Genomic DNA, 27,381 nt, shown 5'->3' with positions numbered 1-27,381 from the left:
AATTTCTTTTTTTGATCTTGCTGCATTCAGAATTCTGTCTCAATCTATGGGGTTCGTCATTGTGACTAGAATGTGTCCTTAGGTGTTTTTTCTGGGGTCTCTTTTAGTTGGTACTCTTCAGGCATGCAGGATTAGATTACATGTATTCTTTAGCTCTAGTAGTTTCTCTTTAATGATGTTCTTGACCGTTGATTCTTACTGTAGATTTTCTTCCTGGGTCTCTGGGACTCCAATGATTCTTAAGTTGTTTCTGTTGAGCTTATCATAGACTTCTATTTTCATCTGCCCCCATTCTTTGAGTAATTTTTCCATTTTTTGATCATTTGCTTTAAGGCTTTTTTTCCAGTCTCTTCTGCTGTATGGAATTGTTATTCATCTCTTCTTCCAGTGTATTAATTCTATCCTCAACTGCTGTTAACCCATGAGAAAGCATCCATGTTTTTCTTCAATTCATCTACTGAGTTTTTCAGACATGTTATTTGACCTGAAATTTCAGTTTGGAGTTTTCTCATTTCTACCTTCATTTTCTCTTGGATTTTATTAGTATTCTCTTCTATACTTTCTTTGAGTTCTTTTAACATCTTCCATATTTCAACTCTAAACTCCTTTTCTGAGTGACTGACTGTCGGTTGGCCATGTTCTGGTCATCTGAGTTGCTCTCTTTATTCTCTATGTCTGGTGTGGCCTGCATTGTTTCCCCATTGTCACACTTGTATTGTGGGTTTTTCTACTTGTTGTGGTTGTATTCATTGGCTAAATAATGTGCACTGTCACGTAGCAAAGCAGAGCAGCCATGCTCCTCTGGCTCCTCCCTTTCTGGGCATGTAAACTCACCTCCAGGGAAGGCTAGCCATCCGCAGATGAGCCACACAAAGGATGAAATCAGGCCGAAAATGCAGCACAGCACAGGGGATAGGCAGATAGGGGTGCTGGCATTTGAATTCCAGCAAATTCCAGTGTAAAAAATTTTAATAAAAGGGGAAGTAATACAGCTTAGCCCAACGAAAAGATCTGATTTCTAACTGCCTGCATCTAACTTTGTCTTGATTAAGTAATTTTCTTAATGATTTAAATGTGCTTTATTGTTTTCCATAGTTAATGTGTCCATTGATATAATATTTTTCTGTGTATTTTAATGTATTAAGCCTGTTTTTTAAAATGTATTGTCCATATGTATGCTTTTGTGCTAATGTGTAGGGAAGTTAATAGGAACAGAAAACTCCCCCAAAATAGTTTAAAAGTATAGGAACAAAAAAATTTCCGAGATAGTGCTTGGTAAAAAAGCATTAAGAGAATTTTAAGTTACAAGTGTATGGTATATTTTGCAGAAATGTTTTTGGAAAGGGTTTGTAGGTTAATTTTCACTTTATTATATTGTTGCTTTGAAAGTATTACTCGCCTTTGGCTAAAGGCAGAGTCAGAACTACAAAAGCTTCATTTATATTTCAGAGAAGGGGAAATGTGGCTCCAACCTGGATTTAGGTGTATCTATCTGCAGGACCTGCCCATTTCTGGGAGGGGTCTTGGGCAGATATTATGTGTATCTTTAGCTGTAAGACCTTGCTCATTCCTGGGAGGGGTCTTGGGAAAGTTAGATAAGGTCTTTGACCGAGGGGATTAGGGTCTTTTTGCCTTTTCCATGCCACTGTTTTCACATGGCTTTACTGGAGCAGAGCTGAGCTGAGCTGAGCTGAGCGGAGCCGAGCGGAGCCGAGTGGAGCCGAGCCACATGTGTTGCTACTTCTGGGCTGATTAGGAGCTTTTTGCTGCTTTTTTGCTGCAGGATGGGCGTTATTTGCTGATCACAGCTGTCTTTTCTCCCCTTCTTTAACTAATTTTTACACCACTAACTAACTAACTAAAACTTATTGACCAAGGGGATTAGGTTCCTTTGCAAGCATGGAGAAGTAGCAGAGGCAGAGATGGCTGAGAGACAAGTACAATGCAGGGCTGAGTAGATATATAGCATAATTGGTTATTATATATGCCACACACGTGGGGTAGGGCCAATAAAGATGTTATCTCTCATGAAGCCAGTCTTAGTGAGTATGATTCCCGCCACGACCACCTGAAGACGATGACCTGCTGGTTAATGGGGGATGGAGCCATGTGGCCAGCACCTAAGGACAGAGGGCTCCATATTTATTCAAGCCCATCCTAAGCGCTGTAACACTACAGTGCCCCAAAACAAACAAATAAAAAACTATTTGTTACATGAGGTGGACAGATAGTAGATTGGAAGAAGTGGGACAATCTGAAAGATTTGGTACTTTTATCAAGCCAGGCTTCAAATGGATAATATATTGTGTGTGGTTAAAGAGTCAGTGGGTTTGTTTTTACATATCTTGAGTTTGAGAAAATTTTAGTGATTCCAAGGTTCTCAAATATATGGATAGAACAAACAAACTCAGTGGCATGTCTGAGAGAATTATGTGATTTCTTCATTGAAGTTTTAATTGAAGGCAGGTGTGTGGATAGGCTTACCCAATAACAAAGAAATGAGGTAAAATGAGGCAAATGAGAACTTGGGTATGTACCAATGGCAGTTACGTTGTGAAGATGAAAAGCAGGTTGGAAGCTGTATGATTTTCCTCCTCAAACTTGGATCTTGGAAATCTGCTTAATTTAGAAATTCTAAATCTTAAAATGGAGGGATTTTATTTTAATTCTATCACTAGGGTTTTAAATGCATATTAAATAAAGTTTGAGATATGATACTCTGTAACACTAAAGGATTTTATGATTTACTCATATTCTCAACAGAACCACAAGTTAGGCAAAATGAATATTTGACTTTAAACTTTGTACTCCTGGAGTTTGTCAAAATATGCCCGGCAGGCATATTTTAATATAAATACTTGTGTGATGAATAAATAAGTACAAAACAAGGAGAAAATGGAAACATCAATCAGAACATTTTTGTCCACCACTTTTATTATTTTTTCAGTCCCCTCACAAAATGCAAATACACATTCATTCAGCTTTGAATTAGGCAATAGTGAAAATTTATAGCTTTATTACTATGCCTTCTCATACATTGTTCGTCTTTCAAATATTTTTTAGCACACTACTGAGTTTCCTACATTTCTCCATGTTGTACAACACATATGCTATTTTTACAAAACACAAAATCTTTTTAAAGTTGATACATGCTACCTTTTCATTTTTATATGGGATTTTCATGTGATCATCCATGATTACATTATGCACTGAATTTAAAAAAATGGTGAATACCAATTTATTAAAATTTTGTTTTTTAAATTTTCCCTACTAAATGAAATGCTTGAATTTCTATTTAGGTTTTATTATTATAAATAGTGCTGCAATAAACTTAGAAATACAAATAAATTTTCCAAATATTATTTTGGGGCTCTGGTGTAGATATGAAGGAGTGTATTGTTGGGTCAAATAGAAGTTAAATTCTTAATTTTTTTGAGAAAACTTCTTACTGTTTTCCATAGAGCCAAAAAGCTAATCTTACTGCCAACAATGAAAGAAAATTTCTCCTCCTCTACCCCCACATACCAGCCACCAGAACATTTTTGTAATTTTTCTCAGTATATCTCTTCAGCTGCAGTAGATATTGGCAAGTAGCAGTGGAAACTCTATTCCAATAAAAGAAAGCAATTAGAATGAAATATCTCATCTAGCATTTTGGCTAAGTAGATATGAGACAGCAAAAGATGTAAAATAATTAATATTTAGAGTGAAATCAAAATATGATGGCAATTATTATATTTTTGTTCTTTTTTTGGGGGGGAAGGGGATAGTCAAACCCAATACTTCTCAGGGTTTACTCCTAGTCTGAGTTAAGGAGTCATGCCTAGTAGACTTGGGGTACCACTTGGGTTGCAAGGCTTCAAACCTGGTTCAGCCACTGACAAGACAATTGCTCCACCAGTAGTACTATCTCTTCAATAACAACTAATTTTACCTTGAACTCTGCTGTGCAGTGGAGAAAACCCTCATTGGAACTGCTCCTCAATTATAGATCATAAAATTTGATAGATTGCTTCCTTGCCACTCTCAGTAATCATATTGTGCATCGTTTAACATAAAAAAAAAACATACACTTAAACAGAGCTGAGTCATTTTTTGATTGGACTGAGTTAAGATGGGAATTCCCCTGATTCAATGGTATTATGTACCTAAACTATTACTATGAAAGATATATATATGCCACTTTGGTCAAAATAAAAATTATATATACATATATATATATATATATATATATATATACAATCAAACAAACAGAAGATTGAATTGGACAAGTATTAGCATAGTGTAGTAACTTTCTTCGAGGCTGACAGAGTCACTAACCCATTTTCCTAAGAATGAAGACAAGCTCTGTATTGGCTTTGCCTTAGGAGATCATCAAATGTTTTTGCCAAAATAAAAGTTTACTGCATCTGCAAAAAAAAATAATAATGTTCTTTCACTTTACTAATACATGGGTTAATGGCCCTGGTTCAAAACTGCAGTCAGTTCAAGGGACACTGAAAAAGAGATGACAGTAGAAGACTGGCACAGTTTTCTGTTTCAATGTTTACATGTTTCAAGTAATTGGAGGCATGGAACACCATCAAATTGTTGAGCCAAAATCGGTTTTACTGAATGACTACTCCTGGCTTCATGATTAGGAATTACCCACCATGGCTTGCAGAGGACCATGCAAATCTCTAATCAAAGTTGTTTTGCAAGGAACCAGGGAGTAATACTATCTTCACAGTAAAATAAAGCAATAAAATATTAGTTGGGACAACTTTCTAATGAGTAGTGGTGGAAAAACTGATAGATATTTTTATGAATGTACATGACAATTGTCTTTATTATGTCTCATAATTTAAGCTTTATCTTTAATGGGTTCATCTGTGTGTTGTAGTAATCAACAATCGAGTTAAATAGGAACAGAGATTTTTATGAGATGACCAAGCAGGTAGAATGCAAGAATCAAAGAGAAGATTATATAGAAGTGCTTAATTAAAACCCATCTTTCCAAATATAGGTGTATGTCTATTGTTGTATTTATTCTTTTAATTTTTAGAAGATTAATTTATTTACTTGTATAAGTTTTTAATAGGATCATACAATATAAAGAAATTTAAATTACTCATGTAATGTCCATAGTTATTCGTGTAGTGTAATTTTAGTGTAACTTTAAGAACTTAGAAAAATTATTTTGAAAAAAAATAAAAAGAATGAATGGTACCAGGACCAAACAGGTGTATTAATACTGAATGGAAATAAAAAATGATCAGACTTAAAAACCAAACCCAAAGTCAACAACAGCAGAAACAATACCCTATATACAACAAGCTATACACAGAGGGGGATAATTATAATAGCACTCCAGGGGCAAAGGAGGGAGATATGGGACACATGTTGGGAAAAGGGGTGGAGGGAGGACAACCCTGTGGTGGGAATGGTCCTGATTCATTGTTACTATAAGCCATAAATATTATTGTGAAAGATTTGTTGTTCACTTTGGTCACAATAAATTTATTTTTAAAAATTAAAACAAATAAAAGAGAATAAAAATACCTGCCATCCAAAAATAAATAAGAAGTAAAAGTTCTGACTTTAGAAAGTACTAAAAATAAATTTTAGGTGCCTGTGTGATAGCACAGATGTAAAGCATTTGCATTGCATGCAACCAAACCAGAAAGGACCTAGGTTTGATCCCTGACATCCCATATATTCCCTCAAGCCAACCAGGACTATCTCCTGAGCTCCATCAGGTATAGCACAAAAAACCAAAAACAAATAAATTCAATAAAATAAGTCTTTCGCAGTTGTATTTCAGTTGGATAGTGAGAGTGAATTATGGCTGTTCCCACCACCAGTGTTGACCTCCCTCTCCAATAGTTTCCAGCATGCATCGCATACATCAACACATAGCTCCCTAGACTGCTAGTGTAACAGGACCATTTTGTTCACAACTTGTTATAGTTTGGATTTCTTGATTCGACTGTCATTGACAGTGGTTTTGGTATTTAGAGCTAGCCATTTTTTATTTCCAATCAATGCTCCTGAGACCACTTGGCCCCTGGATCTTACCTACTTTTTTGTTTTTTCAGTTTGTAGGAATACATATAAATATGAGGCAGAACAAAATGATTTATGTTCTATGATTTTGTAAAATAGGTGGTTCTGTGGTCCTGTAAAAATTGCTTGTATCTCAAAGCTATAAATATAAATAAAATTAAAAGAAATAAAACAAAAAATGAAATAAAGAAATAAAAGGAAATAAAAAGGGGGGCAGATGTGTCAAGTTGCTTTAGTTTTATATTTTTATTTTTTTGGGGGTGGGCACACCCATTTAATGCTCAGGGATTACTCCTGGCTAAGAGCTCAGAAATTGCCCCTGGCTTGGGGGGACAATATGGGACACCAGGGGATCAAACCGCGTCTCTTCCTTGGCTAGAACTTGCAAGGCAGACACCTTACCTTTAGCGCCACCGCACCGGCCCCAAGTTGTTTTTGTTTTTCGTTTGTTTTTGGATTTTTTGCATAGGCACAGTAAATGTTAGGGGGAATTAAAAAGGAAATATCCTTGACCAAAGAGATATAGAGTGCTTCTACCATTGAAGCACACTTTTATGAGATGACTAACAGGCTCCGGGGATAAAATACTTCCGATACACATTCTGTTCTCTGAAGTCACTTTGAGATTTCATCATGTTAGTCTAGAAATCAACATATTTTACAGAAAACTTTTCAGAGAATTTCATTTCACATATAGTTAAAAAACTGGTCAGTGGGTAGTTTATTTGACCATTGGGTCAAATTAGGATTTCAAATTAGGATTGGAAGAAATTTACCAACTGGTAAAAATATTGATGCAAGGAAAGTATAAGTCAGACAAGGTCAGGAAATTGCTTGAGCTCATTAGCAAACAAAAAGTACCTAAAGATTAAGAGGCATATTTCAGTACACTTCAGGCACCACTGAAGCATTGATTCAAATTCTGTTGCCAAAGAACTTACAGTTAAAATGGTAAGCACGTAAAAAGATTTTCACAGACAATAATGCACTTTCTTCTTCAGCAAAATCAAAATTGACTTAGCAACTTCAGCTTGTGTGTATGCCATTTTGGGGACGAGAGAATAGGGATATAATGTCTTTATCCTATTCTAAGTGGATAAATCTACTTTCAATGGCTCTGTGGCTCTATATTTATAGGACTAATACAATGTAAATCTGTAAAATATTAGTAATATTACTTTATCTTTTGGGGATATGTCCCTCACATATTGCTCATGGTCTATTTTTAGGAACCCAAAGATAATTACCAATATGGTGGAAGTCCTCACTCAGGACATCTTAAGTGTTTCCAGGGATTGAACTGTGGTAACTGTAAGCAAAGTTAGCTCCTTAATCCGTATACTGTCTCAGTCTCTAGATTTTAATTGACAAAGTAGAAAAAAGCAAATAGTTACTTATGCTGAATAATCTTATTGTTGAATATTTCCTGTTATAGCAAAATGGTTAAATACTACCACTGATAAAGTACATAATATATCATATCAATACTTGTCTATTTACCAATGGTGTTTTGCTAAACTTCAGAGACAGGATTAAATTAGTTTCTTTCATATTTCTGGTACTATATAGTCCTTAACTCAAAAATACAATAGTTTAGGCTTTTTCTGAAGAAAATCATTAACTATATATATAATGTGAAGATTATGTATTTTAATTGCCTGTGATAGGTTTAAACATAAATTCATGCTAGTAGAATATCTAGCATAGAGACATGGCTGCCAATCTTTTCTCAAATCATTGCATTTTAAATGAAACTCCTACTCTGTGAAGTATTCCTTTGGGACAATTCTGAATACCTGAAAAGAAAAAGGTAGAGATGCATGCTTCCTAAATTATCCCAGTCAATGTTAAAAATATTGTAGATCAAGGCAAGTGAATCTTGCATTTTTATTGTGAGTCATCCAACAGTCATGATAATAATTTTTATTTTAGTTTTGTTTATAGTAAAATATGTGATTACCTTAAATATGTGGTAAAATTAGTTATGGATAGATACATCAATCTCCCAAATAATCCTTTGTAAAAAAATTCTCACAGAATTTTATTTTACACATATTTTATTCTTTACCATTTTAATGTAAATGGCTTTCTTGGATATTACACATTGATAGTAGAAAAAAAATCTAAAAACTAACTAAATGGCAGCATCATCTATATAATAAAAAATCTTTTGAAAATATTTTACTTGGTAGCTTAGATTTATAGTTATCCCTTAATCCTGGAATCCCCTGAGAGAATACTTTAAAATCAGAAATAGTTACAATGGCCTACTACTTTTAGAAATCTTTAGTGATTTCTATTATTAGTGAACTTATTTGTTTTTCTGTATCTGACAGAGATACTTCTTTGTAAGTTGGCATGAAGTCTGTTTTTAAATACTATGGGGTATATATCAATATAATGACACATCAGCTAAAATCCACATGTTGATTTTAGTCTTTTTAGAAGGATTTTCAGGCAATATTAAATAATTATACTCTTTTGTATTTTTGATGCAGATTTATATGTTGTTCCTCAGAAAAGATTTTGAAATAATATTATAAAGAACTTTGACTTTTTCATTAAACAGGAAATTATTATTATACTTGAATAATTTATCTTATAATTAGTCATTTTGTTGTTGTTCTTGTTTTTGGACACACCAGACAGTGCTCAGGGGTTACTCTATTCTCTACACTCAAAAATCACTCCTGGAAAACACAGAGAACCATAGAGGATGCTTGATATCCAACCCAGGTCTGCCCTGAGTTAGCCACATGAAAAACAGATGCCTTCCCACCCTACTACTGTATATCTTTCTAGCCCTAATTTAGTACTTTTGAGTCTCCCTTTCTTTCTTTCCTTCTGTTACTAAAACTATAACTATAATCTAAACAATGAAGAAAATGATATTATAATTATTTATAAATAGATCATAGAGAACGTGAATTCATTTACCTTCCCTTATAGAAGTGATGGTTGCCCAATGACATAGCATTTCTATATAAGTTTAAATGCTCTCTAATATCTGTAAGATATATGATGCATTAACTACATTGTGCAGTATTTAATAATATTAGAAAGCAATAAAATATCTTTTCAAAATACTGTTTAATGTATTTAGTTGTCAGTAGCATTTATAATTAAGTTGGCATTAATTGATATCTATAAACCATAATAATTTTTCAAACTCCATACTCAACTCTTATTTTTATCACCACAGATTACTTTGCTTGTTCTAAAATTTTATCCAATACTATCATAATGAATATATCTTTATATAAATAATATCATCTGAATATGCAATTGCCAAATCTTCTTTTAGTAGCAAGATACTCATATCAGCAGTGCATGCTTTGCATTTCTATGTATAATATAGTAAATATTTTTCAATATTTAAGTTACTTTTAGTATGTGAGGGTTATGTATAAAAACTTCCTTAACATATTATACAAGAATTTTTATGTAACTAAAAAATTTAGTGGATACAAGCCTAATAAATACTGAACTCTTTAATATGTCTTCTATTTACAAAAATATATTAAATGCTCAGGGGTTACTATTCTCCTGAGCATTTAATGTATTTTTGGCAGTACTAAGAGTACTAAATGGGATAGTCTAAATTTAACTTGAGCTGTGTGCATGTAAGTGCTTACCAGCTTATCTCTCAATCTCCTTTGTCTCCTATTACTATATTTATAAAATAAATATAAAAAATAAAATAAATAAATAAATATAAAAAATAAAATAAATTATGTGGTATGTTACATTTTAGTGTGACAAAATGTAGAATTTTTGAGGCATACACTATTCTAAATCCAGTTCTACCACTGGTGTGTACATTCTTCCACCAGTGATTTTAGGTTTCATCCCATACCCCACATCCAATTTATATTCTTGACAGAAATAATTTTTCTTTCGGTCATTTTAATTTACACCGTAATTGGTAGCATTGGATTTTGTCTTATGTATTTCTAGTAATAGTACCTGAGATTAAAACAGCACTTCAACTTACTGTACTACAAAATGTATAAACAAAATATATAAAATTAAGATTGCAATTTTAAGAGATGTCATTCAAACCCAGATATATAAATAAATACTTTACATACTCTATTTTAAAAAAAAAAAAAAAAAAAAAAAAAAAAAAAAATGTTGGGGCCGGAGAGATAGCATGGAGGTAAGGTGTTTGCCTTTCATGCAGGAGGTCATTGGTTCAAATCCCGGCGCCCCATATGGTCCCCCGTGCCTGCCAGGAGCAATTTCTGAGCCTGGAGCCAGGAATAACCCCTGAGCACTGCCGGGTGTGACCCAAAAACCAAAAAAAAAAAAAAATGTGACTGACCACCATATAATAAATCTTCATAGTATAACTCCAATAAAAACAAATAATTCAGTTTTATATCAGTGCAAATTATGCAAATTATTAATACATTTTAGGTTTTAAAATTCAATACGCACATGAAAGTTAAAATGCTTTATGTAAAATGTAGGAATTTAAAATAATAAAATAAAGTGATTAAGAATGAACACGTTCATATATTATCATTGCTTCCTTGAGAAATAAATCTAGTGTATAAATTTTCCAGAAACATATTGCAGCTATTTCACATATATTTACTTTATACTAAAGTTTTATGTTAACCATTAAATTTTAAAAGGAGATGAAAATTTATGTTTGCCAAATAAATTTAGATGCATATGTTAATACATATTCATTCTCTCATATACCATCTGTTTCCATATTTACATGATTATTTGCTTATGAAAGATAAAACTACACATATTTATGGAATTAATGATAATAATTGCCATCAAATTCAATTTTATGTGTCTATTAATTATTCTGCAGGCTATAAAGTAGTTTTCCCCAAGTCCTTCAAACAAATAAAATTATAATAGATTATGGAATTTTTCATAGATGCTTTCAATTATATTTGTATTCAGATACCCACTTTTCTATGGGAGGATTTGTGCATGAGATAATATGTGACTAGTATTATAAGAAACATTTCTAAAATGCTTAGAAATAACTCCATATACTGAAATCTATGTCTTTAATGTCTTGGCTAGTATTAATATCTTGGTGGTGTCTCTGCCTTCTGATAGGTGCTGGGGTTATACCTGGGAGTACCAGGAGATCACACAGTTACCAAAGATAGATCACAAGGCCCTGTGCATTCCAAGATTGTATTCTTGCCTACAAGCTATCTCCCAAGCCCATTTTGGCAATTTAGAGTTCTAGGCAGATAAGAATTCCTATTCTTTGTAGTTGTTTAGGACCTTTGTGTACTTTAGTCAATGTCCCAAAATCTCTTCTATGTGCCTGTAAAATACCCATCATCTTTGTTATTGTAGCCAAGTATTATTATAAAATCATTATATGAGCAGTTGATGAATTTGGATGAAAAGAAAGGAGAAATTAAAGCAAAAACATAAAAAGTTTTCAAAAAATGTTCAGCTTAATTATATTCACAGTTCTTATTATGAATTCAGAACTTAATTCATATAAAAATTAGTGTTACCACTAAGTCAGCTTTCACTTAGAAAATTTGAAATTGAGATTTACATTTGATTATAATTTTATGTACCCTTTTACAATAAACAAAATCAAAGTGATAATGTCTGATCAATGAAACAAACTGTGATAGGAATTTAAATGGAATGATAGCAAATAATAATTTGATTTATGTATAGCAATAATTCATATATTTATTTGAAAGCTATTTTCATTTGACTATGTAGATTTGAGAATCTAAGCTAGAAATGTACCTCAGCAAAAGAGCATTTGTTCAAAATCTGACATCTCAAGGAAAGTATAATTTGCTTAATAATTCTTCATTGGTTTATGGTCAATATTAATGTTCACAAATAATTTTTACAATGACATTGGGGTCTACACTTGGCAGTGCTCAGGACTTGCTCCAGGGACAGGCTTTGCACTCAAAGATCATTTCTGGTAGGCTCGGTGGATGATGGGTTTCCAAGTATTGAAACTAGGTTGACCACGTGTAAATTTAACTCCATAGATAATGTACTATCTCTTCAACCCATATAAATGTTTTACTAAACTAAAGAATGAATGAGTGATGGACAGCAGGAATGGCACTTGCCTTGAATTTGACTGAACTAAGGTAATTTTTTGTCCTCCCAAATGGTTCCTCATTTCTCCAGGAGTGATCCTTTAATAGATAAACAGGAGTTATTCTTGAACACACAGTAAAACAAAATACAGCATAAATATAAAATAAAACAAATATATACTAGGAGATAAAATATCAAATATTCTTAGATGGTAAAACAAGATCAAATAAATATTTACTACAAAACTACATCACTTCTAAAACAGTCATATATTTAACTATGTCCATAGGGAAACAAAAATCAATTAATTGAGAATTTAAAATCTTCGTGAAATAATTGAAAATATCCGCTTAATGGAAAAGATGATTTTCTTCATTTTATGCATCATCAATTTGTGGTTGTGACAACATAAAAGAAATCTAAGTGAAAAAATTTATAATACACCTGCATAGAAATTCTGTGATTATGCTCTAGAAATTATCTGTGAATTTTGCCATCGAACCTATTTTAAAGCATTTTAATTTGATTTTGTCAGTTGACTATTACAAAGTGAAATATCTATTCATTGTAGTCTTTACACAAATGACTGTTTTTAAGTTTTTATGGTGAATCAATGTACTACAAGAAGCCACTATTTAAAGTTCTGTAAATTACTATTAGTAGATCAGACTTGACAAGTAATAGCCATATCAAATCATTAATTTTGTAGGTTTTGTCTGATATCTGATATAAAATACCCAGCTGTGTCTAAGAGCAATTTGTTGTGTCAACAAATAATATATGTCACTATTTAATATATTTTAAAGACAATGATGTTATATACATCATAGTCATTTAGATCTATTTTCAGGATATCCTGTTTTTGTGATATAAAATAGCATATTTACCATTCTTTATATAATACTAAAATATAGTTTTTTTTAACTAATTTTATATGATATCTATGTAAAATTGATGCTTGTATATTTAAGACATGATTATAAATAGGTTTAATTATCTATCTATCTATACAATTTTAAAAATTGTATAAAAAGGTTTAATTATCAAATTTGCAAATTTCTTTAACAGGTGTTAATTTTAATATTATATTAGTACACATTTTTAGTCACTGTTTTTTTGTTCTTGTTTGTTTATTTTTGGGCCACACACGCAGGAGTTACTCATTGCTTTTCACTCAAAAATTGTTCCTGGCAGGCTAGGGGGACCATACGGGATGCTGATACCCGGGTCCCTCCCTAGTCGGCTACATGCAAGGTAAATGCCCTAGAGCTGTGCTATCTTTCTGGCCTCAGACACTGTGGTTTAATATTAGAACTTAATGGTATATATTCCCACACCACAGCCTCTACCAGAGTTTTCACTTTCCTTCATTTGCTCAGTGTCCCCCTCAACTCCAATATTCTCCAATATTATGTTTTATCTTAATTTAAAACCCAGATAAGAAGGAAGTTCATCACCTGATTTTATTCAACATGTTAAGATTTGCTTATAGTTGCTTATACTTATAAGCATTAAAATAGATTATTATGTTTAATTATATATGGTTTATAATCACCTTTCCTAATTTCTACTAATATCTAAACTTGTGGCTTTGAATTTTATTCCCAATTTATCATTAACATTTTTCTATTTAGGGGCCAGAAAAGTAGCATGGAGGTAAGGCATTTGCCTAGTATGCAGAAGGATGGTGCTTTGAATTATGGCATCCCATATGGTCTCCCAAGCCTGCCAGGAGCAATTTCTGAGTGTAAAGCCAGTAGTAAGCCCTGAGTGATGCTGGATGTGAATAAAAAAAATCTTTTTTCTATTTAATTTAGACTTTCCATCCCCAATAATTTAAAATTTTATATATTTTGAATTAGAGGTTATCTAATAAAATTTTATTTTTTATTATATTGATAGTAATTTTAAATTCTAAATTGCTTCAGACCACATAAAGCTCCTATATTCATTTCTTTTTATTATTTACATATTTTTCATTACATTATTCACTTTTCTAAGATAATATTCCTTTTACATAAATGGCTGCATTGAGAAATTTTCATCAATACAAAATTTCATTGCCAAAATATTAAATATGAAACTCCCCTAATATTTGTCTGACATTTCAGTACAAGATAACTGCCAATAAGAATGTCATTGTAGTAATGATTTATATGATGCTTGGCCTTTTTGGAGGGCCACATTCAGCAGAACTCAAAGCTAACCCCTCTATGTGGAGAGATCACTTCAGTCAGTTCTGAGTGTCCACATGGGTGCCAGGGAAGATAAAAAGGAAAAAAGGAAGGGAGAAAGAGAGGGATTAAATAAGGAAGAAAATGAAAGAAAGAATGAAGGAAGGAAGGAAGGAAGGTAGGAAGGAAGGAAGGAAGGAAGGAAGGAAGGAAGGAAGGAAGGAAGGAAGGAAGGAAGAAGGAGGGAGAGAGGAAAGTAGGGAGAGATAAAGGATTGAAGGAAGGAATAGGAGGGAGAAATTAATGAAGGGAGGGAGGAAGGGAGGAATTAAAGATGAAAGTGTGGAAATAGAAAGAAAAGAAGAAAGGAAGAAAAGAGAGATGTAAGGAAGGAAGAAAGGAAGAAGAAAATGAGGAAGGGAAGGAAAGAAAGGAAGAAAGGAAGAAGAGAGATAAGGAAGGAAGGGTAAGAAAGGAATAAAGGAAGTTACATATATATTTGAAATAGATTACATAATTTAGTCTGTCTACTTATAAATTTTTGTAAAGATTATCTGACTCATATTTCATTATCTTTGCAAAATAGAAAGCAATTGTCCAAAGGTAGAGTACAACATGTAGGATGCTTGCTTTAGCATGACCAACCCAGGTATGATCCTCACAACTCCATGTGGTCCCTGGAGCACCGTCAAGAGTTATGTCTGAGCAAAGAACAAGGACTAAGTTCAGAGCAACAGTAGATTTGCCCAAAAACAAATTAAATTACCGGAGTGATCACTTATTTGCTGAAAATTCCAACTGAAACCTATTTTTTTTCCTAAAGATGCACTTCTCTCCCAGAAATAAGAATAGTTTTAAACTACTTTTCTGAAAAGATTATAGTTCATTGTTTTAGAAATAGTTTAAAATCACATAGATCTTGATATACTGTAAAAAAATTTAAACACTCTTTAATTGGGAATCAGGTACAATATATGAGAAAGATAGAATCTGAGATAAGAATCACCTGGTATTTTATTTATTCTAAAAGTTAAGAGAGCTCTCAGTTATTTACATTAAAACATTTGTTTTAAATACTAGCTATGTAGGTAATTTTTTCATAATTTGCCAAAAATTTTGTATTTCCTTTGGATTAAATGATTTTTCTTAAATTATTACATTGATTATAAACTTTTATTGCTTCATTTATCATATTCCTTGGTTTATTGCTTACAATTATAGAAAACAAAAAACCTTGTGATCGATTTTATAGTAGTATACATTGCTAAGACAACCAACAGAGACTACCCAAAAGATAATACTTTGCTTTTCTCAGTTTAGACTGAAATTAGATGAATGAGATATTGACCTGCAGAACTTTCAATTATAAATGCACAATACCCCAATAAAATATATTGCCCCTCTTGGCACTAGCTTTTAATGGATAGAAATGGAAAAGATTAGGCTCATGCTTCTGAAGAACTGATTATGATTTTAAAAATGAAACTATGGAAGGTGAGTTGCTTCAATAGAATTTTGAGAAATATTTTACAATTCTGGTAAAGTAAGATAATTTTATAATGTATATATATTCAGTTTTTTATTAGATTTTATCCTCACTAATCTGTATAATTTGAGTATCCATTTTTTTGTTTGTTTTGTTTTTTGGCCACACCCTTTGACTCTCAGGGGTTGCTCCTGGCTATGAGCTCAGAAATTGCTTCTGGCTTGTGGGGGACCATATGGGACACCAGAGATCGAACTGCAGTCCATCCTTGGCTAGCATTTGCAAGGTAGTCGCCTTACATCTAGCCCCACCGTTCAGGCCCTGAGTATCCGCTTTCTTGATGGGTGTCCACATTGAGCATTGATTAGGGTGGATTACCACTAATCTCTTGGTTTACTGTTGGTTTGCCTGTCTCTGCTCAGCAGTTTTACTTTTGGTGGTGTTTCGGTGGTGTTACTCAAGTAGTACTAGGAATTGAATTAGTCAGCCACAATGCAAAGCAAGTGACTTAATACTGGTACTAGTCTATCTCTCTTTGGTCCATGGACTGCAATTTCAAGGAAAATTAATTGAGTTTATCTTGATATTTTAAGCATTATCCTTTATTAAAGTAATGCTACATATATATCATATGCTCATTTTCAGTATATTGAACTATAATATAGATTTAAAATGTCAAAGATACTTACAAATATTTTCTTTTTCTGTTATATAAGCACACCTTATTCGCAGACCCTATTATATTATCACTATTGAAAAAACTTTATAACCAATTCAGCCCTGTGTTGCATAATTTGAAGTGAAACAGTAATAACTTTATGTTCTCCATTCATTACTACCTGATTAGTTTGTGCAGTAATATGCTATTTTTGACCTTCACTGATTGTAAGACTAACATAGTTTGCTATATTGGGTAGGACTTATTTTATTAGCCTAATGTTGCTAATTGAGTTATAAAACTAAGGGCTTAAAAATGCTTAAAAAGTTTGCTGGAGCTGCTAAAATCTGTTGCAAGAAGCTTGAAAAATTACATTACTGAGTGGCTGAAACTTTAGCAAGTTACCTGTACTTTGCTGGGCACTCTTTCTAATCTAATTGAAGAGGTGAGAGAGATAAGTTGTGCTGACAAAATAAATTATCACATAAATAGGATCAAGACTGCATTTTGTTATTTGTTTTTTTTCCACACACATATTTAGCAGGAATTAATCAAATACTTTTTTATATTGAGGTTTCTCTTCTCATGAACATTATTCAAATTCTTTATTTATCATCAGAATAACCACTTCTCTCCTACTAGTACTCCAATGGCCTCTTTCTACATTATTTTTGAGTACAAAGATTAAAGAGAGATAATGTAGGCCTGCATGATAGTAAAACAGAGAACTTGTCTTGCACATGGCGCATTTGGCTTTGAAACCTTATACCCAAGTCCACTGGCAATGATCCTTGGGGGAAGGTGTAGGGGTAAGCAAAGTGATACAAAAATAAACAAATTAAAATACCCAAATTAAAAAAGAAAAATAATTTTCTACCATTTAGATTAAAGAATCTCTTCCTAAGATTCATCATGCTTCCACTCAATATTTTCTTAATAAATGTAAATGGCTTGGTTTAGTGTGTGAGTTTCTTAATGTTTTTGATCAATTCAATGTATTTGAAGAAAAATATTTCACTCAACATAAATTGTATATTAATGTAAAAGAATAAAATTATTATATTTTCCTTCTTCAGAGTATATAGGTACATTTTCTATGAATATATATATATATATATATTGTAATTCATGGGCTTTGTTTTTGAAAATTGATCCTTTGCTGACAGCTAAATGATCTAGGTTAAGTGAGTTAGGAGAATAGTGCAGGTATTTTGAATGCAATCTTTTGAATCACTTTTTGTAAATCCTTTGAAGACTAGAGAAATATTACTGTATTATAATGATACTGCATGGTAAATAATTCTTTATTTTTCACAGATTATATATAAAAGATGAGTGTCTAAAAATGATGGGCATGATTCAGCAGTCAATCTAAAAATATGGTGCTTATGTTAAGCAATATATATATAATATATATAATAAGTAATATTATATATAATGAGTAATAATATAACCTATAGTCAGTATTCCAGGAATTGCAAATGTGTCTCTATGAATAAAATGAGTTTATGATATGGCTTTTTATTCTCTTAATTTGTAAAGTAAATACAAAAATGAATGAATATATAGACATGAAGTCACCTGAAAGAGGCAAAAAACTTGCCATAGCGCACTCTGAGGACTTCAAGGGAAACTTCTCCTGCCTGTGCCTGTCTGCCTGTGCTTCTTAATCCCTGAAGATTTCCTCAGAGGCCTAGGGAGTGCACCCCCAAAAAAACTGTCAACTAAAGAAAACAGAAGAGCACGGCCACAAAGCAAAGAGGCCACACACGCTTTCTAACCAATGAATCCCAGCACAACATGCAGGAAAAACCACACTACAAGGGTGACAATGGGGAAACCTCGCAGGCAAACACCATCCACAGAGAATGAAGACGAAAGCTTGGATGACCTAATAAATTCCAACTAGCTGATTAACCTCTCAGATAAGGAGTTTAGAATAGAAATATGGAATATGTTCGTAGAACTCAAAAAAAGCATAGATCAATCTGAAGAGAACACAAAGACAGAAATCAGAAAACTCCAAACTGAAATAACAAATCTGAAAAACACAGTTGCTCAACTGAAAATCTCAATGGATAGCCTCGCCAGCAGGGTATCAGCAGCTGAGGAGAGAATTGGAGTACTGGAAGATGTGATGCAGAAAAACTCAACAGAACAGAAGAAATTGGAAAAGAACCTTAAGACAAATGAACAGGCAATGGAAAAATTACTCAAGGCATGTGAACAGATGAAAATAGAAGTCTTGGATAAACTCAAAAGAAACAACATAAGAATCATTGGAGTCCCAGAAACCCAGGAAGGAGATCTCCAAAAAGAATCAACTGTCAAAAACATCATAAAAGAGATACTCCCAGAGTTAAAGACTACATGCACTCAAATCCTGCATGCCCGAAGAGTACCAGCTAAAAGAGACCCAAAGAAAAACACCCCTAGACACATCCTCGTTACAATGACAAATCCCATAGATAGAGATAGAATACTGAAAGCAGCAAGATCAAAAAGGGAAATTACATTCAAAGGAGCATCCCTAAGACTTACAGCAGACATGTCACAAGAAACTCTCAAGGCCAGAAGACAGTGGTGGGATATTGTGACAAGATTAAATGAAATGAATGCCTCACCGAGAATACTGCACCCCAGACCGACTCATGTTCAGGTTTGAAGGAATAATACATACCTTCATGAATAAACAACAGCTCAGAAACTTCACAGATGATAAACTAGCCTTCAAGGAAAAACTGACAGGTCTACTCTAAGACAAGAGAGACCAACAAACACAGCAAACTTATCTACAAAGATGACATTAAATCCTATGACAATCATCTCCCTCAATGTCAATGGACTAAATTCACCAATTAAAAGACACAGAGTGGCAAAATGGGTCAAAAAGATGAATCCAACCTTCTGCTGCCTACAAGAAACACATCTGAATAGTCAGAACAAACAGACTCAAAATCAAAGGCTGGAGAAAAATCATCCAAGCAAACAACACCCTTAAAAAAGCTGGGGTGGCCATATTAATATCTGATGACACCAACTTTATACTCAGAAAAGTGGTAAGGGACAAAGATGGAAACTATGTACTAATCAAGGGATATGTGCAACAGGAAGAAATCAGAGTATTAAACATATATGCACCCAATGAAAGACCAGCAAATTATCTAATACAATTACTGAAAATCTGAAAGAAGAAATCAATAATAACACAATAATTGTGGGAGACCTCAACATGGCCCTATCAACACTTGATAGGAAAACCAGATTGAAACCCCCCCCCCCAAAAAAAAACATACTAGCCCTGAAAAGAGTTATGGAAGAAAGAGGACTAGTAGATAGATACAGGACACTCATCCCAAAAAACCTGGATACACATTCTTTTCCAATGTACGTGGTTCATTCTCCAGAATAGACTACATGCTGACACATAAAATATATCTTCAGAAAATCAAGAGGATAGAAATCTTGCAGGCTACCTTTGCTGACAAAAAGGCTCTGAAATTATTCGTGAACTACAAAGCCACACAGAAGAAAAACTTTAACAATTGGAAATTAAACATATCCTGCTACTGAACCAACCAGTGGGTCTGATATGAAATCAAAAAGGAAATCAAAACTTTCCTGGAAACAAATGACAATGAAGGCACAAACTGCCAGAATCTATGGGACACAGCAAAAGCAGTCCTGAGAGGAAAATTTATAGCTCTACAAGCATACATCAGGAAGTAAAAAGGGGTATACCTGAATAACTTAATGACGCAGGCTCAAAAAATTAGAAAATGACCAACAAAAGGAACCAAAAATAGGGAGACAGAAGGAAATAACAAAGCTGAAAGCAAAACTCAATGAAGTGGAAAACCAAAAAACAATCTGAAAGATCAACAAAAGCAGAAGTTGGTTCTTTGAGAAAATAAACAAGATTGATAGACAATTGGCAAAACTCAGAAAGAAAGAGAGAGAGAAATCTGATAACCCATTTAGAAATGAAAAGGGGGAGATCATGACAGATATTGCAGAGATTCAAAGGGTAATCAGAGACTACTTTGAGAAACTTTATGCTACTAAACACGAGAACCTAGAAGAAATGGAAAAATTCTTGGACACTTATAACCTTCCACGTTTAAGTAAGAAGGATGTAGCATATCTAAACACCCCCATCACCACTGAGGAAATTGAAACTGTAATCAAACATCTGCCCAAAATAAAAGACCAGACCCAGATAGATTTACTAATGAATTTTTTCAAATCTTTCAAGAGGAGCTACTACCAATCCTAGCCAAGCTCTTCCATGAAATTGAAAAAATGGGAACACTCTCAAATAGCTTTTATGAAACAACATTACCTTGATACCAAAACCAGACAGAGATGCTACCAAAAAAGAAAATTACAGACCAATATCCCTGATGAATGCTGATGCAAAGATCTTCAAAAAAAATCCTGGCAAATAGGATCCAATGCATCATCAAGAAGATCATACACTACAACCAAGTAGATTTCATCCCAGGAATGCAAGGATGGTTTAACATCCTTAAATATCAACATCATACACAACATCAACAACAAGAAAAATAAAAATCACATGAACATATCAATAGACGCAGAGAAAGCATTTGATAAGGTCCAACACCCATTCTTGATCAAAACTCTCAGCAAGATGGGAATGGAAGGAACCTTTCTCAATCTAGTTGAAGCCATCTACCATAAGCTAATGGCAAATATTATCCTCAATGAAGAAAAACTAAAAGCCTTTCCTCTAAATTCTGGTACAAGACAAGGCTGTCTGCTCTCACCACTTCTCTTCAACATAGTACTGGAAGTTCTTGCTATAGCGATCAGGCAAGAAAATGATATCAAGGGAACCCAGATAGGAAAGGAAGAATTCAAGATCTCATTGTTTGCAGACAACATGATACTCTACTTAGAAAACCCTAAAGACTCTACCAAAAGGCTCCTAGAAACAATAGATTCATATAGCAAGGTGGCAGGCTACAAAATCAACCTATAGAAATCAATGGCCTTTTTATACACCAATAATGATAGGGAGGGAAGAGATGGAAGTCAGGAAGGCAATCCCATTCACAATAGTGCCACACAAACTCAAATATCTTGGAGTCAACTTGACCAAAGACGTGAAGGACCTATACAAAGAAAACTATTAGGCCCTGCTCCAAGAACTAAGAGAGGACACATGGAAATTGAAACACATACCCTGCTCAAGGATTGGCAGGATTAACATCATTAAAATGGCAATACTCCCCAAAGCATTATACAGATTTAATGTGATCCCCTTAAAGACACCCATGACATTCTTCAAAGAAGTGGCTCAAACACTTATGAGTTCATCTGGAACAATAAGCACCCTCAAATAGCTAAAGTACTCCTAGGGAAAAGGAAAATGGGAGGCATTACTTTTCCCAACTTTAAACTGTACTACAAAGCAATAGTTATAAAACAGCATGGTATTGGAATAAAGACAGATCCTCAGATCAGTGGAATAGGTTTGAGTTCTCAGAGAACATTCCTCAGGCATACAATTACCTAATTTTTGACAAAGGAGCAAGAAATCCTAAGTGGAGCAGGGAAAATCTCTTCAACAACTGGTGTTGGCAGAACTGGTTAGCCACTTGCAAAAAAGTGAACATAGACCCCTATTTAACATCATGTACAAAAGTAAAATCCAAATGGATTAAAGACCTTGATATCAGACCTGATGCCATAAGGTATATAGAACAACATGTCGGTAAAACACTCTATGACATTGAGACTAAAGGCATCTTCAAGGAGGAAACTGCACTTTCCAAACAAGTAGAAGCGGAGATCAACAGATGGGAATATGTTAAACTAAGAAGCTTCTGCACCTCAAAAGAAATAGTGCCCAGGATACAAGAGTCACCCACCGAGTGGGAGAAACTATTCACCCAACCCCCTTCAGATAAGGGGCTAATATCCAAAATATATAGGGCACTGACAGAACTTTACAAGAAAAAAAAAACATCTAATCGCATAAAAAAATGGTGAGAAGAAATGAACAGACACTTTGAAAAAAAAAAAGAAATACAAATAACCAAAAGCACATGAAAAAATGCTCCTCGTCACTAATCATCAGGGAGATGCAAATCAAACCAACGATGAGATACCACCTCACACCACAGAGATTGGCGCACATCACAAAGAATGAGAACAATCAGTGCTGGCAGGGATGTGGAGAGAAAGGAACTGTTATCCACTGCTGGTGGGAATGCTGTCTAGTCCAACCTCTATGGAAAGCGATATGGAGATTCCTCCAAAATCTGGAAATTGAGCTCCCATTCGACCCAGCTATTCCACTCCTAGGGATATACCCTAGGAACACAAGAATCCAAAAAAAAAAAAAAAAAAAAAAAAAACACCTTCCTCACACCTATATTTATTGCAGCACTATTCACAATAGCCAGGCTCTAGAAACAACCAAGATGCCCTTCACCAAACAAATGGCTAAAGAAACTGTGGTACATATACACAATGGAATATTATGCAGCTGTCAGGAGAAATGAAGTCATGAAATTTTCCTATATATGGATGTACATGGAATCTATCATGCTGAGTGAAATAAGTCAGAGTGTGTGTGTGTGTGTGTGTGTGTGTGTGTGTGTGTGTGAGAGAGAGAGAGAGAGAGAGAGAGAGAGAGAGAGAGAGAGAGACGCAGAATAGTCTCACTCATCTATGGGTTTTAAGAAAAATAAAAGTCATTTTTGTAACAATCCTCAGGGACAATGAGAGGAGGGCTGGAACAACAGCTCACTTCATGAAGTTTACCACAAAAAGTGATGAATACGCTATAGAAATAACTACACAGAGAACAAACTATAATCATGTGAATGAATGAGGGAACGGGAAAGCCTGTCTGGAGTACAGGTGGGAGTGGGGTGGTATGGAGGAAGATTTGGGACATTGGTGCTGGGAATGTTGCACTGATGAAGGGGGGTGGTTCTTTACATGACTGAAACCTAATCACAATCATTTATGTAATCAAGATGTTTAAATAAAGGATAAATGAAGAAAAAAAAGAAAAGATAAGGCCTCTCAATGCTTACCACAGTTTGTGTTCTTTACACTGACTGTATAGAAAGAGGAGGTACAGTAAATAAAAAAAATTGTCATAGCAATGATGGTCCCTAATGTAATTGAATGTATTAGCATATTCTAAAGGATAAGAAAATTTAGGAGTAATAATTTTTCAGCTGTGAAATCATAGGGCAATATATATCAAAGAGGAGAATATTTGACTCATTTAATGTTGCTTTAAAAATCCCTTTTATTGATGGACAGTTACCCTAAAACATTTAAGCATGGTAATTTAGCATTCTATAAATATCTAATTATTTAAATACCGAGCAATCTTTTGACAACTTGTCTTTTGAAATTTGATTATAGTACTTAAATAATTCCAAGAGAAGTCTGTGGGCTTCAGTTTCTCTAATTATTTTTAAATTTTAACTCAGGCCTCCCATGATCAAAGCAGGTAGTCAACGCATTGAGCACTCTTTTTGGCCCTTATATTCCAAATAAATGGAGCAATTTATATTTTCAACAGCAATATCTAAGTATTTTTCTATCAGCTCTCTTTAGCACTTTTGATCCTTTTGATACACATAATCCTCAGAGATATGAGTTGGTATATAAAATCAGTGTTAATTTTCAGTTCCTTTTAACCCCTAATGATGAAAAAGACTTTTTGTTGTCTGTCAGCCATCTATAGGTAGTTTTTAGAGATTGTTTGTTGTTGTATGTATTTCTATATATCTTTTCTATTGATTCCTTATTGGATATTAATCAAATACATTCTCATACAATGTATTATCTTTTAATTCTAGTTATACACTTGGTTATAAATTATGAATTTGTTTTTTTAATTTGTTTATTTTGATGGAAAAGATTCTTATTTAAGCCCCATGGTTACAAAAATGTTCATAATTGGGTGATTTTATGGCTAAGACCCCAAGTTGTATAAATTTGAAAATTATATATATTGTTTTGTTTTTGGGCCACACCCAGTGACACTCAGGGAAACCATATGGGATGTCTTGGATCTAACCAAAGTCTTTCCTGGATCAGCCATTTGCAAGGCAAATGCCCTACCACCGCTGCTCTACTCCAGCCCCTGAAAATATTTTTTTTTTATTTTTGGGCCACACCTGTTTGATGCTCAGGGGTTACTCCTAGCTAAGTGCTCAGAAATCACCCCTGGCTTGGGGGGACCATATGGGATGCCGGGGGATCGAACGTCTGTCCTTCCTTGGCTAGCGCTTGCAAGGCAGAAACCTTTACCTCTAGTGCCACCTCACTGGCCCCTGAAAATATTATTTTTAATTGAATGCAGTTATAAGGTTTGTTTTGCTTTCATGATCATTTCTTGTATAATTAAGCTCCCAAAGACATCTCAAAGGCTAAGGTGAATACTGTTTATATTATACTTTTGTACATCATGGTTTGGGTCTTATATCTGTCTTCATTTTATTTGAATCATAATTATTGCATACATTTGTGTGTGAGCTAGGTAGTCCAATTTCATTCTTTTGTATCTGAATGTTATTTCCCAAACTCATATATTTGTTTTGCATTGTCTTTTATCATAAATTTATTTCATAAATTTATTGATTTATTTCTTGATTTTTATTATGTTTTATTTTGTTGTCCACACCTGCTGATGTCCAGGGGTTACTCCTGGCTTTACACTCAGAGGTGGTAACTTGGGGACCCTATAAGATGTGGGATGTCAGTGATCAGTCCCAAGTAGACCACGTACAAGTCAAGTGCCCTACCCACTTTACTATCTCCAGTTCTATTTTATTTTTAATTATATTGAATCCTGTGTGTATTTTTATATCAAATATAATACAATTTATTTGATATATTTCCTAACAGATCTAAAAATAGGAAAGAGTATATATCTGACAAAGAGTTCAATAATAAGTTAAGTAGAAATGGTCAAAGTAGACTGCCTTCTCTTGTTCCTGATATTTTTTGGGAGTTAATGGTGTTTGGGACCCTAGTGTAACACTTAGAAGTGTTCAGGCTAGTAGTCAGGGCCTAATTGCTTACTAGTATCATACTGATGTGATGGTTACTTTGCTGTGTTGTATAGGTGTCATCAGCATATAGAAGACCTTCAATACTACAACTGACAGCACTCTGAGAGCTATGCAGTGTTAGAGAATGACTTTATGGCCTCATATCCTAAGCTGGTCTACCACTTGAGTTTTTTTCACCTGCCTCTTTTTTTTAAGACTCATATGCAAAATATTTTATATATTTATGTATACATGTATATATTTAATGTTTGGGTTAAATATCCAGTTATGCTCAGGGCTTATTTCTGGTGCTGTTCTCAAAAGCCATTCCTGGTAGACTCAGAGAACCAAATATGGTGCCAGGGATTAAACCCAAAGTCACCTGGATGCAAGGCAAGTATCCTACCTACTGTACTATTGTTCCAGCCTTAAATTACGTTTTAACTTATTTTTGTGGTTTGTTAATAATAGTATTCTCCCAAACCCTATGATTTACTATATGTTATATAAATGTTTAATTGTATACAGGGGCCAGAGTGATAGCACAACAGTAGGGCTTTTGCCTTTCATGCAGCTAAACCTAGATGAACCTGGGTTTGGTTCCCAGCATCCCATATCATTCCCCTAAGCAGGCCAGGAGAATTTCTGAGCCCAGAGCCAGGAGTAACTCCTGAGTGCAGCAGGATGTGGCCCCAAAACCAAAAATAAATTTAAAAAGTAGTATTTACAAAATTGAAAACACATTACATATGATCATTTTTAACTTCTTTTTATTTTCCTGCAAATTTTAAAAAGTACTCTTGAAATACCTAAAACATACAAAGGGCATAATTTAAATACCTTCATTGTTCTGTCTTTATAAAGCATGTGCTCCATGTTGAATAAAAATGCAAAAAATATATATATATATCAAATATTTATTTTATTTTTATACTGTTATTTTTAATCCTGTAGACAGTTTCCAAAAGATGGTGTTACTATGTAATTGTTACATGGAAGTTATAACTAGTTTTTAAGATAACTAATATTGGGGCTGGAGAGATAGCATGGAGGTAAGGTGTTTGCCTTTCATGTGGAAGGTCATCGGTTCGAATCCCAGCATCCCCTATGATACCCGAGCCTGCCAGGAGCGATTTCTGAGATAGAGCCAGGAGTAACCCGAAGTGATGCCAGATGTCACCCAAAATAAGCAAAACAAACAAACAAAACAAAAACAAGATAACTAATATTTCATGCCTCTACAATTTATATATGAGCGCTCAATTCTTGCTTTATTCTAGCAATGTTTCCTCTTTATGAATTATTTATATGATATATAAAATTGTACTTTATTGTTCTGAGTAAATAGGTACTTAGTAATTGAACATTTATTAATGTTTATTTTATATTTATGCTATTTTGACTATATATGTATGCAAGCTATTTTCCTTATAAGTTTGCCTTTATTTTTTACTAAGTAATCAGAGATAAAATACAGATATATATTAACACTAAAATTATACTTTGATTCATATACATTGTAAATTTCTCTTCCTCACAATGGTTTCCATTGTGATCTTGTAGCAGCTTTATCATTTTATACTTTATTTTTATTTGTATATAGTCAGACATACATTGCTTTTGACTTCCAGATTTTCTCTCACTGAAAAAAAATAGCTTGCAACACTTAGCAGAATACATTGATATTTTTTGTAGTTTTAAAATTGATATTGTAAGAAATATATAGACCATTTCTAATTTAGCATATATATGCTTTGATATAGGATTCCATTTATTAAGTACAGGTATTCTATTTAGGAATAAATATAAAATTACTAATGATATTAAAATGTAAACATTTTAACTGCATACTGTAATTTTGGAGCATAACTATTACATTTAATAACAACATAACTATTTATTGGT

General features: G+C 33.6%; 1 protein-coding gene and 1 pseudogene across 1 annotated transcript in view; both read left to right on the top strand.

Moving 5' to 3' along the window:
- Positions 1-27,381, top strand: part of SGCZ (sarcoglycan zeta) — a 1,030,117-nt gene that overhangs the window by 318,646 nt on the left and 684,090 nt on the right. The window lies entirely within an intron of this gene.
- On the top strand, positions 23,483-23,568 carry LOC126008022 (uncharacterized; annotated as a pseudogene).

The sequence above is a fragment of the Suncus etruscus genome, chromosome 4 (genome assembly GCF_024139225.1).
Source record: "Suncus etruscus isolate mSunEtr1 chromosome 4, mSunEtr1.pri.cur, whole genome shotgun sequence".
In the NCBI taxonomy this organism is placed as follows: domain Eukaryota; kingdom Metazoa; phylum Chordata; class Mammalia; order Eulipotyphla; family Soricidae; genus Suncus; species Suncus etruscus.
Note: the sequence above shows the minus strand (reverse complement) of the source record. Positions and strands in the feature narration are given on the sequence as shown.